The 8242-nt window shown below is 42.6% G+C and overlaps 1 pseudogene; it reads left to right on the plus strand.

The window, feature by feature from the left end:
• The first annotated feature begins 838 nt into the window (after window positions 1–838).
• On the plus strand, window positions 839–2880 carry LOC127160678 (perforin-1-like; annotated as a pseudogene).
• Window positions 2881–8242: the final 5362 nt, after the last annotated feature.

Here is an 8242-nt window from a genome sequence, read left to right on the forward strand (position 1 = left end):
GACTCCGCCTTGAGCTTCACCACCATCTGCTTAGCCACCATCGGTCGCCCCCTGGCGTCATCAGCCCTTCCTCTACCATGGCTCCTCCCTCCGTCAACTGTGATTACCTCTGTACTTTTCTGTTATTCTTGTTCTTGTTTTTCTTAGTCTTGTTCTTCATGATTCTGTTTATTCTACATTGTGCCGTGACAGGTACAAAGGAAAGAGTGTTTATTTTTATAAACACTTATGCACATTATTAACAAATATAAAATGGAAAAAAAATAGTAAATGCACATATACCTTGTATCTGCTCTCATCCAGTGGAACCTCTCAGAATGAAACTAGTGCATCCAACATTTCGAATGCAATTCCTAACATAAATTGGAAATAACATTCTTTGTAACACTACTATCCAGCTGCAGAGGTTTATGCCCTCTTAGAATTTCAACTTAACTTTATTCTTTGTTCACCAAACCTCAAAATGTGTCACAATAATATTACAAAATTTGTCATAGCTGCGTCATGCATATCATTTGTACCACAAACCTTCAACATTCATAAACACACAACCATCATATGAAATGACAGGTTAGAGAAACAATATATTTCATGATTCATATTAGATCATCTCAGCAGTAAATTCAATGATAAGAAATTGAAAAATCAAGTAAAATAATATTATGAAAGAAACTGTTAGTGTTAACCATACTTGTACTTGTCATTTGTTAAAATATAATGAAATTGTCACTGTTGTAATTTTTTCATTTTATTTTATTATTACAATACCACATTGTTCTATTAATGTAAAATTTAACACAAATAATGTTTTACACATTTTCTTCTCTGACTACAGACCATGGGGCAGATGCAGGTTTACCTTGTTGTTTTCAGGGCTTTGCTCCTCATGACCATTTCTGAAGAGGATGACATAGGTACATCAAAATTGTGTGAGGATGCTCCCTTTGTTACAGGACACAATCTTGCTGGAGAAGGATTTGATGTTGCAACCCTGGAACGAAAAGTTTTTTATGTTATCAACATGGGAAAATGGGATTTGGGGAATGGCACTTGTAAATTGCCAAAAAATGACTACTTCAATGGAATAAAACAGAAGCTACCAGCTGCAGTTGTAGACTGGAGGACCTTGCCAAAGTGTTCAATGAAAGTCTCTAGTCAGATCTTTGAATCAAGTGAAGCACTGGTCAGTGATTCATCCTCAGCACTCTCAGTCAGCTAGAAAGATGGTTTAAATGTAAAGGCTGTTGGAGCTGCAGTTGGAAGCACTCATTCCAGGGAAGCTAAATTTGCAATGACAAAATCAAAAGAAGACAAATACAGTTTCACCAAACATGATGTTGCATGCAGTTTTTACAGGTGAGAGAGCTGGGGTGTTGTCCCTGCTCATAATGACTATAAAAAAGTTAAAACTTTAATAGTAAACTGTTTACTCTTTGATCAAATGAAATCACCTTGTTTTTTTTTTTTTGTTTTTTTTTTTTTACAGATATCATGTAGCTGCAAAGCCTCTGTTATGCACAGTTTCTTGGAGCCCTCACCCATTGACTCTCTGTTACATCCTCTGCTGCTCGAGTTACTTCCTGTTTGGTGGCCATTTAATATGGCCTATACCAAATCACAATTGTCAAATTTGTTTTGCAAATGAAAGCTCTAACAGCTTTTTCCCTGTTTTCATTGCCTTGTTTTTGTTATTTCCACGGTTTTGTTTCATTGTCATAGTTTTGTCTTGTTTTTTCCATAGTTTTGTCTGGTTCATTGCCATAGTTTTGCAACTTTCAAGCCTTGTTCATTTTTTTGGACTGCTCTAAAGAAGAAGATGGGCACTGCCTGAAAATTTTGGCTTTTGCTTTTGTCTTGCCTGAACGTCAAATGGAAATTACTTGGAAACATAAACCCTGCCTGTCTTGACTTTTTCTGTGTTTAATAAACCCAGATCTGGATTAAAAAATGGCTGGAGTCCCGTTAAAGCCTCCTCTTCATGAAGAGTTTCTGCATTAATCAAATCAAACCCTGTATCCTTTGATCCAGAGTACTGAACACCCTGATCACCAATATGGCACTCATTATACCACAAGTGTCAAGTTAGGGGGAGAAATGAAAGCCATAATAGCCATCAAAAGCAGGCAGCTCTGAACCTTGCAAGATTGGCAGGAAGAATAGTGCAAGAGACCAATGTGTTTGTGAAAGTAGTCAAATTATTAAGTCTAACTGTTGTCCAACTGAAAAAGGACTTGCCACCCTAAAAGTCTACAATCTCAGAACCAAAGATCTGTATGGAGATATACATACTAAAACAGATGGCACTGTAACTGTTACATATGACTCACAAATAAAGCGCACTGAGACCATTGATGATAATGACAATCCACAATGGCCAGAAACATTTGAGTTTGGTGCTATTAAGATCAGAATGGCCAATAAACTAACTTTTGAAGTATATGATGCAGACAGCTACTGGAACAGCGATCTCCTTTGTTCATGCTCTTTTGATCTTAGAAGTGGAGTTGTGACTGATACTTGTGCTTTTAAATTTGGTACCTTCTTTTTTACTTATGAAGTAAAATGTGCACCCAGTCTGCAGGGCCCACAGTGTAATGAATACAAACCCTCTCCAATGGGTGGCCCTCTTGCTGATATTTTCAGCTCAAGAAATGGTGTTCTGGTTAAAGACATGCAGAAGCTTAAATCAGCGCTCAGTTACTCAGAAAAGTTCAGTTTTACGAACAATTAACCACATGAAAAGGTGATGATGCTGTGACCTGAAATCTTTTATAGCCTAACAGCACTGTCGACTCTTAAAAAAAGGTACTAACCTTTGCTTACTTCTATTCTCATTGCTGTTTTTGTGTGTGTTTGCATTAAAAAGCATTATTAAAGACATCATGTGGTTTTTCTTATCTTTGGAATTGGAATTGCTCAGTTTCTTAATATTATTCTTCCGATTCTTCTCCAAAATGAATTGAAATCGCAAACTCAAAAATTTGCAGTCGCATCAGAACTGGCAAAAATGTACATCTTATATCGGTTTCAAAATTGGGCCTGGCAAAATGGCTCGACAGCGCCACCTATAAAATTTCCACAAACCATCCTTCCCACTACGTTTCAGGTACATGTATGAAATTCCACACATGTACACACCTGCCAGGTATTGGAACACACCAATGCCTACAAAAAAGTCTCCTGGCACAACATCTGAAACCCAACAGGAAGTGAGATATTTTTAATATCCTCTATGATTTTTGTGCAGTTTTTGTCATTTTCAGGCCTCATACTTTAACAAACTCCTCCTGCAGTTTCAATCCATTTATCTTCAAATTTGGTGAGTGTGATCTGATCATAAGACCTGTGCAATGCAAGTTTTCAAAGGGCGTGTCCCTGTCGGCCCAACAAATTCCAATATTTCGCCATGAAACACGAAGTTGCTGTAACTCAGACAAACAATGTCCAATTGGCCCCAAACTTCACGTTTGATAAGAGTCTGGTTCTGAACACAGGTCCATGCCCATATTTAGTCATAGTCATTGCGCCACCTGCTGACAACAGGAAGTGGTATGTTTAACACTGTTATGGTCTCCTAGAAACATATTAAAAAGTGTCAAAAGTGTTAAATAGAGTGCACTCTCAGGGCTGGGTTGCGGCAGGAAGGGCATCCAGTTTAAAAAATGTGCCAAATCGGCTGTGTGGATCACTCTGCTGTGGCGACCCCTGATAAAGGTAGCATGCCGAAGGAGAGAGAGAGTAAGTGTTAAATAGGCTAGCAACATGCTACAAAAATGCTAAGACTTGTTAGCAACACTTAGCTAAGTACTAGAGCATGCTATTAATGCAATGAAACAGGAAACTGCTGTAACTCAGGCATTCAGTGTCCAGTCTGCCCCAAACTTAACATGCAACATGTTACAAACCTGGTAAAGCATACTAGCAACACTTAGCTAATTTGTTAAAGCATGCTATTAATACAATGAAACAAGAAGTTGCTGAAACTCAGGCATGCAATGTCCAACCTGCCCCAAACTTAATATGTTCGGTAAAGCCGGGCTCACACTACAGGATTTTTAAAATCCTAACCGATTATGAAATCTGGTTGCAGCGCACACATAAGGAGAATCTTTGCAGATTATTTTCCCTGAAATCTTAAACATGTGAATATCTCACATTACCAGATAATCTGTGCCGAACATTGGGACCGATCGAGGTGCCCGACAAGATTTTTGCTCTGATTCTCGGGAGGGGAAGATTGGGGCAAAATCGGGCTAAAAATGCCAATATTTAGTCAAGTCATAGCACCATCTGCTGGCAACAGGAAGTGACATATTTCAATCTGTTATGGATGCCTAGCAACATATTAAAAAGTGTCATCAAATGTTAAATAGGGAAGCAACATGTTAGAAACATGCTAAAACATCTAAAGCATGCTAAAGCATGCTGTTAATGCACTGAAACAGGAAGTTACTATAACTCAGGCATGAAGTGTCTGATCTGCCCCGAACTTCATGTTTGATAAGAGTCCTGGCCTAAACATTTCTACGTGCCAATATTCATGGTCATAGTGCCACCTACTGTCAACAGGAAATGACAGTAGGTGGGTTAAACTGAAAAAATGCAAAAGCAAAACTAAAAGTACACTAATAAGCAGAAATGCACAAAATAAGAAAGTACACCCTCATCAACAATTTGCTCAATTGTATTTTTTTTTTTTTTCCTTTTTTATTACATAGTCATACTTCATTCCAGGCTAATATTTGCAGACTGCAACTTCAGATGACTTCAGATTATCAACTACTTGTTCAGTACGGTTCCCTGTAAACAGCAGGTTTTTTTTTTTTTCAAAAATACAGTTGTGAATCCTGAAAATGTACTGGTATGAGTTTGGTTAGATAATGTGGTTATCTCTCCTATAAACAATCAAAATGTGTGTCAACGCAATGCATTAATGACTCTAACTTGGGACTTCTCTCCTGGAACACAGTTCACTTGGGTGTGACATCATTCCCAGCTTCAACATCTGACTTCCAATGTAAATTGAATGCAGCATAATAGATGGCTGTTATGGGTTCACCAGGCACCCCAGCACCATCACACAATGCTCCCAATCACCAGACAACTAATCACCGGCACCTGACACTCTTTTACTCACCTCATCACCAACCATATATAAGCACATACCTCAGTTCACCAATCTTCTAGTTTCAAACAAGGACAGAGGCTCTTACCTGTGATTTTCATCTGAACACTCTCCAGAGATCTCCTTGGTATCCTTTACCCATCCGCCACCTAGAATCTTCCTGACTTCTCTGCATGTGTGCTGCATCAGTCCTGGGTTATCTTTTTTCATGTTTCACACCGCTCATGATTTACCAGGGGTTAAAGATGAACCCTTAGGAATTCAAATTCTGCCGTTACACATTTGTAAACCCAGGTATAACATTCTTATTTGCATATTTGTGGTGTCAATGTCATTGATTGGACAAACACAGCATGTGACCTGTTTACATGTTTACTTTACCATCCATTGTTCCAGAATGGACTTTTTAGGCACTTTTGCTTGAAGATCAGGGTACATGAGCGTCATTGAGTTGAAACTGACCATAGGGAGTATGTGCAGAGGCCATGTCTGATTCTTGAGGATCTGTGCTAATACCACAAGGTCTTTGGAGGGGATCTCAGCTCTTCTAGTTGTCATGATCTCCATGGACATTCGGGGCTGTTGTGATTATCTCTAGGTGTAGGTCTACTATCTGATTGGATACAAACCGGATCCAGGGACAACTTTCGAGGTTGTGTCAAGGCAGACTAAAAGTTCAGAGATGGCCTCCATGACCATAACAGAGCTGAGAGAGTGTTGAACTCAGGGCTTATCTCAGGGCTGGCAGAAAGTTCATAAACAATCTCTGTGGTTGCGTCAAAGCAGACAGGCAGTTCCAGAATGACCACTGTGTTTGAAACAGAACAGGCAGAGAGTTCATGGGCTGGTGCCAACACAAGACTAAGCTCTGGGGCTTGAGTGGGCTCCGGAGCAGTTCCATCAACTGGAACAAATGCTGCTGCTTCAGAAGAGTGAAGGCAACTAAGGAAAGGGGTATGACCCTCCCCTGGATGAGTCAGTGGCCGCGGATCTCTGCCCACCCACGGCCATTGGATAGAAAGCGAATGCCGCCCACCCGTCCAATCTGTGTAGGACGAGTTCAGCCCTCACTGGACGAGCCTATTCATCAGCTGGACAGGCGGCTTTAGCGCTTCACTCCATGGTGGTCCTAAAGGTCTACCAGGCCAAACTTGGATGAGTACGGCCCAGAACTCACAACTGCGCAGCATGACAGACATGGCTCAAGCAATTGGCAGTTCCATAGCCAGTCCATGGTGCTCGAACGCCACTTATGGCTGACCCTCACAGAGATCAAGGACGCATATAAGGTCCTCTTCCTTGACTCTTCAGTCTCTCCTACTGTCCTGTTTGGATCTGCAGTCAAGGGTTTCGCCAAGTGCTTCACTGCGGCACAGCAGTTGTCCCAAGCTATGCAGCACTTCCTGCCAAAGCACTCCAGTTCATCTGCTGCCCACAGTCGGCCCAAACCAGCACACACTCAGCAGTCTGCGAGGCCTGCGCCCTCACATGCTCTGTCAGTTCCCAAGCCTGAGCCCCGCCATCACTCCTGCTCGGCCAGACGCTACCCATTTCCTAAGCGCCAGGGACCCCGGCCCAAGGTAGTGCTGGACCAGGTGCTGCAGGCATCTTCCTGGTCTGTGGGGAAGGAAGAGGAAGGGGCAGAGTCTCGCTGAAGCTGGACCAGCCCGCAAGCTACCTCGTTTTTGCCTCCAAGCACCCCGTTTGGTTCCGGGTACCAATGGCAATGTGTTTGTGATAAACACCGTTGTGAACCCTGTGTCCATTTAAGCAGTGCCCACACAAAAGTTCGCTGTTAGAGTGGGGGAAAAAAAACAAAAACATCCTCAAAAAAGAGAGCAAATTTCCTCTTCACCTATTACGAACAGCGAGCCCATGCTGGGCAGTCAGCTGTCCGAGACAATCCATCCCCTTGCCTTACAGGCCGAGGCTTGGCAAGCCATCCCCGGAATGTCAAGCTGGGTTTTGGGGATAATAAGACAAGGTTATACACTTCAGTTCACTCAAAGACCCCCATGTTTCAGTGGAGTGGTCCCCCCCCAACTCAGAGTGAGTCAGGCTTTTACAGCCACTACTTCCTCGTCCCCAAAAAGGATGGAGGTCTGAGACCCATCCTTGATCCAAGTCGCCTGAATCAAGTCCTCATGAGATGGCCGTTCAGGATGCTTATGCTGAATCAAATCCTCTCGCAAGTACACCCAAGGGACTGGTTTTGTTCGCTGGAACTAAAAGACACCTAATTTCACATCCAGATTGCCTCTCACCACAGGCGATTCTTGAGATTCGCCTTCGAGGGAGTGGCATATCAGTACACAGTTCTACCTTTTGGACTATCCCGCACTTTTACGAAAAGCATGGATACAGCTCTTTCCCCTCTGGGACAGACGAGGGACCGCATTCTGAACTACCTCGACAACTGGCTCATCCTGGCCCAGTCGGAGGATGAGCTACTTTCTCACAGATCCTTCCTCCTCAGCCACCTGGATCGCCTGGGACTCAATTTTGGGTCAATTTTGCCAAAAGTGAGCTGTCCCCCAGTCAACGGATATTGTTTCTGGGAACAGTTCTCGACTCAAACCTATTAAGGGCAGTAGTCATTCCAGAATGTGCACTGGTCATTCAGAAGCTCACTCGCTCGTGTGTGAGAGAAAGCCTGCTTTCGGCCACTGGTCGAAGAGAGAAAGTTGCCCTTCACATCAACTGCCTGGAAATGCTGGCAGTATGTTTAGGCCTTCACTGCTTTCTGCCAGACCTGATGGGGCACCACGTCTTAGTCCGATCAGACAGAATGACATTAGTATCCTACATAAATCACTAGGACTTACTCTTACAAATCCAGTACTCCATTCCTAACCTTGGTTTCCTGAGATACAGGAACGAATACTACATTGCCAGCCGTGCCATGTAGCCACACGGCATGGTCGTTGCTTCAGTCAAAGTAACCTGAAGATACTATGGCGAAATGCCCGCTTATATAGCCAGATGCCCCGCCCTCTCTGGCGGGTTCTGGCAGGCTTCATCGCCATAGTTCCTTTTTATCCACTGCACGAACCAATGGCCATGCAGTTACACTGCGTTATTGAAAAAAGGCTTCAGTCTTGGATAAAAGGGAGTTTT

Source organism: Labeo rohita, unplaced genomic scaffold, assembly GCF_022985175.1.
Source record: "Labeo rohita strain BAU-BD-2019 unplaced genomic scaffold, IGBB_LRoh.1.0 scaffold_424, whole genome shotgun sequence".
Taxonomy (NCBI): domain Eukaryota; kingdom Metazoa; phylum Chordata; class Actinopteri; order Cypriniformes; family Cyprinidae; genus Labeo; species Labeo rohita.